Raw genomic sequence first — 9,048 nt, forward strand, 5'->3', positions numbered from 1 at the left:
ATAGGGTGCTTCTATGCCTAGAAATAGGGAAAAAAGGATGCAACAGAAAAGATTGATGGGGCCAGCATGTGAAGTGAAAGAGTCAAAAAAAAGAAAAGGAGAAGTGGGGTGGGGGAGGAAAAAATAAGAGGGTGTCTCAGAAGTCACGTTTCACAAAAGAGGGAAGGAAGTGTCACCTGATAAGGGTTCCATTAGGTGAAGACTGAATTGACCATTTGATTTGACAATCTGGAATTCATTGGTGACTGATTTTAATGGAGTGGTGAGGATAGAAGGATGGTGGGAGGGGATGGGAGGTCTTTAAAACTGTTGTTGTAAAGAGCAAAGAAATGGGACAGTAGCTGGAAGGGGAGGTTATTGATCAAGGGATGTCTGGGATGCTCCACAAACCAAGTGTCATGAGGCCGTCTCCACTTGTTGCCCTGTAAGAAGTTGAAAGCCCCCGTTTTTACAAAATATCCACCCTCCAGTGAGCTACTACTGGTCAGCAAGTAGCGGGAGTATATAAAGGTCTGGAATAGTGACCTCATGGAGGCCTCCACGGTCCTAACCTTGAAGCTTCCCATTCTTCTCACGTGGTGAACCTGCGTCCTCATAGGGGAGTGATGGATTTTACCGGGACTGTGTGTCTCCTTACAGGGCACCTCTGTTTCTAACAGTGCATGCTTCGTGAGGACATAACTCACTACAACTCAAAGCCTCACTGCTGTGGTCAGACTTAGGCTATGAAGTTCCTTTGCCTCCATGTTTGGAAATACTCCATATATACTTGTTTACTCAGGATCCTTTGTGGGTTAGCATACGGAACAGGAACTCATTCCTTTTGGGGCATTCATATAGGCAGTTCCAGTGACAGAATTCTTTTGTAAAAGTGGAGAAGAGTGGGCAGACAGCTCGGTGACAGCTTAGATCCAAAGTTCCTTCCCCTTTCTCTAGAAACCAACCAGAGCTGCGAGGGAGGGACACCGTGTGTGTCACAGACCGAGTGTTGCTGTGGCAGTACCACAAAAACAGCAAATTTGTTGACTCAGTTCCAGGGGCTAGAAGTTCAAAATCCAGGTGTAGGAAGGGCTGTGCTCCCTCTGAACGCTGTAGGGCGTTCCTTGTCTCCTGTCTTCTGGAGGTTGCTGGCCATCTCGGGCAGTCCTTGGCCTGAGCTGCGTAACTCTGGTCCCTGCCTTCATCATAACATGACGTCCTCCTCATGAGTCTCCGACTTTTCACGGCCATCTGTTTATAAGAACACCAGTCACATTGGGTTAGGGCCACCCCACTCTAGTGTGACTTAGTCTTAACGAATTACATCTGCAGTGACCCTGTTTCCAAGGTCACAGTCTGAGATACTAGGTACATACCTTCTGGGGAGGAGGAGAGCGGGGACTCAGTTCAGCCCACAACACCCTGCACACTGTTTTCAGCCGAACTAGATTACAGATCCAAGTCCACAAATGACAAGACATGTCAGTACTGTTGTAAACAGGTGTGAAAGGACAGACCTATTGGAGTAGTGGGGGTGGGGGGCAGCTCTTAGAAAGAGCCGCAAGGATGTGTGGTGTGAAGTGGTTGGCATGGCACTGAAACAAAGATATAAAGAAAAAAAGTGACCAGAAAAACATTCCATAGAGAAGATGAAAATTACAGCAGTACGACCCTCAGACCCAGACAAAAGGGGCCTTGCTCTGGGTCCCACACCTTGGAGGGACCCGCATCTCACAAGCACACAGATTTATTAAAGACCCAACAGCTGTCACTTTGGATCCGGCGCTCAGGGCCAGCATAGTGCAGTTACTGACTCTGAACTCCTGCACCTGTGGATGGCACCATTCAGGACCCAGGAAAGGGCTGCTCCAAATCCGTCTCTTCAAAACCTAGTGCTCTGTGTCCGAGCCTCAGCCCGGGGTGTGGGTCGTCCCGCCCTGACATGCTTCATACAGCAGGATTTGTGTCAGAAGTTTTAGGGAACAGAAAAGACAAATTAATTATTTTATTAAATTCTTCCTCTCAGCACAATGCCCAAGATTCCTGCGTAACAAGGTGCTGTTTCCCACTAACTGCCAAGCATTGATTTTCTTTTCTTTGTGTTCAGAGTGTACCAAAATCTATACACCTCTGTATAAATTTGGTATACTTTAAGTAAAATTATTTAAATTGGTAATCCTGTAGATAATTACTATTTACTGTAGATAATCATGTAATTTCTATTACTTAGTACTAATTACTACTAATGTAATTATTAGTAGATAATTAGTAAACTGTGTGAAAATAGTATAACAACATTATTGATGATTGTGCTGAAATAAAGGCAAAAAATAAAATTCGTAGAATAAGTAACATAAGCTATGAAGTGTGTGTGCTCGTTTTATTTCTTGTGCAAACACTGCTGGACCATCCAGAGAACACCTAGACATGTGCAGAAATGATAAAATTTAGTTATCTCTGATATTTACTGAATTTCAATCATATAAAAACCATAGCTGTACAAATCTTTTATTGTTTTGAAGGTATATTTGTCAAGGTAGAAAGGTAGAGTATATTTTACTTAATAGTTTTAAAGCTTGCTTTGTAACTTGTAAATGTAAACACATGGTCGGCAGCTCCCATTTGTGCTCTTACCCCAGAGAGCAGCCTGCCCAACATTTGCCATGAATTAAAATCAACAGACAATGAAGCAATACCGCTACAATGGGAGAAAACAACACAAAATATGAGACTGTAGATGGCGCAAGAAGATGGAATGTGAAATGAGAGAGTAAAGAAAGAAAAGAAAAAAAACCAGGGTAGAAATGAAAATAAAATTGAAAGGAACACAGGGAGATAAAAGGGTTTTTTAAAAGGTTTAAGAATTATTGCTTTTTAAAAAGGACTGAAAAATGACAGAAATAGAAAGCCAGGCAAAAAAAAAGCCTAAGATTCATAATGGAAGTTCTAAATAGAAAATCAACATAATGTCCTGAACTGAAGACTCAAACCCAGGCACACCGTCTACTAGGTATACTCAAAAGTCACACCATACACTAGGAAATAGTGACCCCGAGTGGTGAGTACAAAGCAAGTTTCCAGCAATGGCAGAATAGATGGTTTAGGCCAACTCTCTCACTGCAGATAACTGGAAAAGCTGGAGAAATTAGGTATCTTAGAAAGCAAACCATGCACGAGGAATTCCAGAATTAGCCTCTAGGAGAGGAAATAGGAGTCTGGCATTCGAGACCACCTCTCTCTGCCAACTCTGAAAGTCGAGGCCAAGAGTTCTGGAAGCTGAAGACAGTTTTAACAGCTTCATGGGGCCGAAAGGACAGAAGTTAGAGTTGAGGGCTGCAAGGAAAAAGGGTGCGCCTCAAGTTTTCACTTGGCACCCAGAGGGCTCCTCCAGCTTCAGACATTTCAGTCCCTGTTTGGATTAAAGGGACTGCAGGTGACATTAATCTACCTGCCTGGCAGAAGCAAAAGTAAGTTCTCTGGAAGAAGATGAACATCATCCAGAGCTTCAAACTATCGACAGTGCTTCAAGGGCAATTCTGTCACGCGATCGAGAATAACCCGACTTACCAGAAGACAAGAGATGAACGAGAGCCCGGAGAAATAACAGACAGTGGAAACAGGCCTGTGAGGGATCTGATGATCTAAGCGAGGGGGCAGCACAATGTGGCCCACAGGCCAAACCCAGCCCCCTGCCTGTTTTTGTAAATAAGGGTTTATTGGAACACAACCACACGTGTTCGCTTACGTGTGTCTGTGGCTGCTTTGGAACTCTAACAGCATAGTAACAACAGACACTGTGTGGCTCAAAGCCAAAAATATTTACCATCTGGCCCTTTACAGAAGAAGGTTTCCTCCCCCAATCTATGAGGCTACCTCAGTAAGATGCCAGAAGAACAGCAAATTAGAAAAAAAAATAGAAGGAAGACAGTTATAGAGATAAATGCAGAAATTGGTAACATAGTAAACAGAGAGTCAACATAGCCAACAATTGGTACTTTGAAAAGATGGTAAAATAGATAACCCCCTAACGAGAGTGATAGAGATTGTGAAGGACAAGGTAAAACTGACCAATCTCAGGAATGAAGATGGGGAGGTAAGACAAGTTTTGCATGATATAAAAGATAAGATGATTTAACAAACAAATTATGCGAATAAACTTGAGATTTTAGATGCAGTGGACAAATTCCTAGGGCGAAAACCTGACGTGAGAAGACAAGTGAGTAGTCCTTTGTTAAAGAGTTTTAATTCCATAATTCCCACAAAGAAACCACCAAGTGAATTTTTTCAAACATTTAAGGAAGAAATAATACCACTAGCCCAAAACCTTCCGGAGAATAACAAAGGGTGACCCGGCCTCCCCTGAGCAGGTGAAGAGGGAGCCCAGGCAGGTAGCTGGACCAGGGTGTGGTGTCAGAGCCCAGGCAGGGTGATGAGGCTGCCCACATGGGGGCGGCCTTACCCAAGCTGTCGGAGCCCAGATGGGGTGCACAGGGTGTGTGTGTGGAAGAGGTAGCCTGGTGTGTGTGTGTCGGGGGGAGATTAGAGCCCGAAGTCCACAAGGAGGAGCATCCTTGTAAAGTGTTACACCCAAGGTGAGTGAGGAAAGTGTCCACGGGGGCTGCACCTTGGCGTGGGGAGTCCAGGCCTGAGTAAGATGAAGGACGCCTGTTGTGGGTGGCCACAGCCTGTGGGGAGGAGGGCATCATGCAGGAGGCTGGCCGAGTGGGGGGTGGCAGAGCCCCAGTAGGGAGACGAGATATCTGGGTGGGTGAGAGGGTAGCAATGGAGGTGGGAGATGGTTACATATGGGGGAACTGATTAGGGAAAAGGAAAACAGAAGGCTGATTTCTTACTTTCTGAGAAGGGAGTTAAAAATACAGAAAGGGTGAAACTAGAATGGACCCTGTGGTTTTGGATTGGAGTTTCGTGTAAATATATACATTTTCTATCTCTGTCCACTGAGAACAGTGGCACTTTAATATCAGAGAGGACACCCAGCATCTAGGTCTCAGCTGCTAAATGTCGTATCCACTACTAGGATTCAGGGCTCCTCGAGAAATGGCTGATTTTGAGGCTGGCAAAGGCCAAGCAAATAATAACAACATCTCATTTCAGAAGGCATCAAAGAATGATGGAGACACATCAAAGCAACCCAGAAGCCAGACAGAATGGGTGCTCCCCTGGCCACACTGGGGGCGGCATGAACAGCAAAGAATGGTAGTACGGACTCAAAGAACAAGGAAACCAAACGGGAAGTCCAGACATAAACTCTTGTGTATATGGTCAAATGACCGTTGACACGGCACCTAGACCACAAAGGGGAAAGGACAGCCTCTTCAACAAATGGTGCTGGGTAAACTGGATATCCACATGCAAAAGAATGAAGTCGGACCTTTACACCATGTACAAAAATTAACTCAAAATGCATTAAAGACCTAAATGTAAGACCTAAAACTATAAAACTCCTAGAAAAAAACAGGAGAAAAACTTAATGACATTGGATTTGGTTATGATTTGTGGGTATGACACCAAAAACACAGGCAACAAAAGCAAAAACAGATTAATGGGACCACTTTGAACCTAAAAACGTCTGCATTCAAAACATTAAAGGAAACAATCAGCAGAGTGAAAATGCAACCTGTGGAATAGGAGAAAACTGTAAGTCATATATCTGATAAGGAATTCATATCTAGAAGATATAAAGAACTCTAACAATTCAACAACAAAAAATCAATTAATCTAATTAAAAAATGGACAAAGAACCTGTATAGACATTTCTCCAAAGAAAATATACAGATGCGCAACAGGTACATGAAAAGATGCTCAACATCACTAACCATTAGAGAAATGCAAATCAAAGCCACAATGGGATATCACCTCATACCCATTAGGATGGTCACCATGAAAAAACAAAGCGTTGGTGAGGATGTAGAAAGATTGGAACCCCGTGCACTGCTGGTTGGAATGTAAAGTGGTGCAGCTGCTGTAGAAATCACATGGAAGTTCCTCAAAAAACAAAATATAATTACCATGCGATCCCGCAATCCCTCTTCTGAGTACATATCCAAAAGAATTGGAAGCAGGATTTTGAAGAAATATTTGCACACCCATGTTCACTGCAGCATTATTCACAATATCCAAGAGGTGAAAGCGGCCCAAATGTCCATCAACAGATGAATAAATAAAGTAGTATAGACAGACAGTGGAATCTTATTCAGTCTTCGGAAAGAAGGAAATCCTGTCACATGCTCCAACATGGTTGAACCTTGAGGACGTTATGCTGAGTGAAATAGGCCAGTCCCAAGAGGACAAATATTGTATGATTCCACTTATACGAGATATCTAGAGTGCTCTCCCAGTCTAAATCATGATTGCAAATTTCCAGTCAAAATCATGGAAACAGAAAGTGGAATGCTGGTTGCCAGAGGCTGGGGGTAGCTGGTGGGCAGGAGAAATGGACAGTCGTGTTTTGCTAGACAGAGTTTCGGTTTTTCAGTTTTGTAAGACGGAAACATTCTAGAGGTCTGTCACACATCATTGTAAGTGGAGTTAAGGCTGGTGAACTGTACACTTGAGAATGGTTAAGAGGATAAATTTTATATGTTTTTACCACAGTTTTGAAAACTGCAAAAAAGAGTGATAAAAGATTTTAGTATACTGTCAAAATAAGCACAAGCCTATACAGACATAAACAAATAGATTGAAGATATGGGTGAATTGATAAGGAATGGGATATTTGCATAGTTTCAAATATCGCCCCACAAAGTGCTTGCTAATTATAAAGGGAAAACATTAATTTGACAGTGGAGATGCCTTGTAGACACCTTAATCAAGTGATCAAGGTGAATACCATGAGCAACAGGGCAGACGGAACCCGTGTGCTACCTGATGAGATGCCCTGGGAAGACCACAGCCCAATATCCGAAATATTCCTGCCAAAGACACATAACCTAGTCGAGTCATGAGGAAAAATCAGACGAACCAAAATTGAGGGATATTTCTACAAAATAAAAAGACTTCAAAACTGTCAAGGTCGTAAAAGTCAAGAAAAGACTAAGGAACTCGTCTAGCCTAAAAGGACTAAAGAGACATGGCAATTAAAGTCAATGTGTGATTGTAAACCAGACCCTTTTTCTCTAAAAGACTTTATCAGGATAATTAGAGAAGTTTGAATGGGATCTGAGGCTCAGATGGTCATAAAGTAACAGTGCTAATCTTCTGATTTTCGTTGTGGTTCCCTTGGAGAATGTCCTTGTCTGTAGGAATACACCTAAAGTGGTGAACATCACTTCAGTAGTTTGCTCTCAAATGATTCAGGGAAATCAGTTCTTTATAATATTCTTTAAACCTTCCTGTAAGCTTGTAATTGTTTGAGAAATTTAGTCGTATATTTCAGCTTCATCAACTCTTATAAAACACATGTTGCATCTTCTTCACAATCAGGTTTCTCTTCAAATCTTTGCAAATGTACTTCAGAGTCTTTAAAATGTTTTTGAATCCATGTGGCGACGTTTGAGAAGTTTTATCATGGGCGGATCATCTAAGTTGGCAAGTATTTTTAAAATACTTTATCTGCAGGATGAACCTGAGAAGGACACAAATAATAGTTGCAAAATGCCAAATCCAAGTCAACAAATCCTTTTAGTGAGGAAGCAACATTTTTCTAATGAGATTTAGGAAACTAGCTAGACAGCATATATCGTGTATTTATTCATGTTTTTAAAGAATGCTTGGTTACACCTTTCATTGTAGCTATATTGTCATAAAACTGACCACAAATGCCATTCAACAGCAGTTTCAAATCTTCCAGAACTTGCTTCACTTTGTTGAATAAAGTCACAGCTAGATCGTTTTTAGTTGACAAGAAAATTAAAAATCACTCATAGGGTTTTCTATCATAACTATATTACACAGTAATCAACGATTGATCAGAGTCATCATACCTGAAGTAAAATCTCCAATAGTGAACTATAGTTTGCTGTCTGATTTGTTTATTTTCTTTGCCACCTAATTTTATACTTATTTTCTCATTTTTTGATGAATTCTTAATAAAGCATTTTGGATAACTGTTAAATTTGCTTTTCTTATTTTAGTATTTTCTCAAATGCTCATGGATTAAAAGCAGCAATTATTTCGATGATTCCTCTGAAATATTGGTTACTTAGGAATGCCACTGTTCATTATAACCTCAAAGGGGAATTCTCTATTTTACTTTAAAATCTTAATAGCCATAAATATTAGCATTTCAGAATAATACTTAATTTTCTTTCTTGTCTATGTTTTAAGACTTTGATCTAGTTCATTTTTATTTGATTTACGTGTAGACCAAGAAAGCAGAAGAAGACATTGAAACAAATGCAATGTGGTATCCTGGATCGGGTCCTGGAACACAAAAAGGACATTAGTGGAAAAATAAGCAAGATCTAAATAAAGTTTAGAATTTAGTTAATAGTAATGTACTAATGTTAGCATCTTACATCACTCCATTCATTTGTCAAAACTAAGAGATTAACGTTGGGGAAACTGGGTGACGGAATTCTCTGTACTATCTTTGCAACTCTTCTGTAAATATAAGAAATGTTTTAAAGACACAAAGGCAATGTAGTGGAGAAAGCACAGCCTTTCCATGAGCAGTGCTGGGACAACCAGCCAGCCATGTGCAAAAAAGTGAACTTGGATCCGTACCTCACACCGCATACAAAGAATAACTCAAATGCATCATAGACCTAAATGAAACACATAAAACTTCTAGGAGAAAAAACAGGAGAATATCTTTGTGATCTGGAATATTAGGCAAAGATTTCTTAGATACAAAACCAAAATGCAATCAAGAAAAGAACAAATAAACAAATTGAACTTCAACATAATTTAAAAACTTGTGCTTTTTAAAAGATACTGCTAAGGTAGAGAAAAGATAGGGAGAAGATCTTTGCAAAGCATATATCTAATGAGACACAAGGAAACTTTTGGAGGTGAAGAATGTGTTCACTGTCTCAACCAGTGATGGCCTCATGGGTGTATGTGTGTATAAAACGTAACAAAGTGTATACTTTAAAAATGTGCAGTATT

The 9,048-nt window shown here is 40.9% G+C and overlaps 1 long non-coding RNA gene across 1 annotated transcript; it reads left to right on the top strand.

Moving 5' to 3' along the window:
• Positions 1-4,076: 4,076 nt before the first annotated feature.
• LOC139083654 (uncharacterized) lies at positions 4,077-5,212 on the top strand. Its single transcript, XR_011540543.1, has 2 exons — positions 4,077-4,195; positions 5,095-5,212. It is a non-coding gene; the product is annotated as an uncharacterized lncRNA (long non-coding RNA).
• The last annotated feature ends 3,836 nt before the right edge of the window (positions 5,213-9,048 follow it).

The sequence above is a fragment of the Equus przewalskii genome, chromosome 5, assembly GCF_037783145.1.
Source record: "Equus przewalskii isolate Varuska chromosome 5, EquPr2, whole genome shotgun sequence".
In the NCBI taxonomy this organism is placed as follows: Eukaryota; Metazoa; Chordata; class Mammalia; order Perissodactyla; family Equidae; genus Equus; species Equus przewalskii.